Source organism: Theobroma cacao, chromosome 9 (genome assembly GCF_053813885.1).
Source record: "Theobroma cacao isolate CCN51 chromosome 9, ASM5381388v1, whole genome shotgun sequence".
Taxonomy (NCBI): Eukaryota; Viridiplantae; Streptophyta; class Magnoliopsida; order Malvales; family Malvaceae; genus Theobroma; species Theobroma cacao.
Window position 1 is genome coordinate 45,938,481 of NC_142647.1, and position 559 is coordinate 45,939,039.

Here is a 559-nt window from a genome sequence, read left to right on the forward strand (position 1 = left end):
ATTATTAATAATATTTTAATTTTGATTGTGGAACCATTCTATCTTTGAAAAAGAGGTATAAATCTCGACTTATATGAAATCAGTAATGATAGAATTATTGCTACATATAATGGTTGGTGATTATTCTAAGGTAAAAGAGGTAAGGTTTAACAAGGCTGCTTTTTTTTTTCGATGAATTAATCAATTAAATAATTATTTTCTGTTTTATATTTTTTCTTTTTACTACTCTAAATAATGTAAGAAAAAAAGAAAATGTAAAACTTCCGACCTGCCGGATTCGAACCAGCGACCTAAGGATTGCTCTGGAGTTATCCCACTACAGTCCTCCGCTCTGCCAACTGAGCTAAGGTCGGTTTGCTTGCATCTTTTCATCTCTAAATTTAAGAATCTGTAACTCCTTAATAAATCCAGCCTAAACGTTTGCATATACACATATATTCAACTTTTTTAAGTGGTAATAAAAAAACGTTGGAGTGGGATCCGTATCCTGTGCTGTACCGTACCCAGTCGGTTGCAAAAGGGGAAATATTAAAATAAGTGGATAGTGGTAAAGTTAAAA

The 559-nt window shown here is 32.2% G+C and overlaps 1 non-coding gene across 1 annotated transcript; it reads right to left on the reverse strand.

The window, feature by feature from the left end:
- Positions 1–262: 262 nt before the first annotated feature.
- On the reverse strand, positions 263–353 carry TRNAY-GUA (transfer RNA tyrosine (anticodon GUA)). The gene is given in 2 exon segments: positions 263–298; positions 317–353. It is a non-coding gene; the product is annotated as a tRNA-Tyr (tRNA).
- Between the last annotated feature and the right edge of the window lie 206 nt (positions 354–559).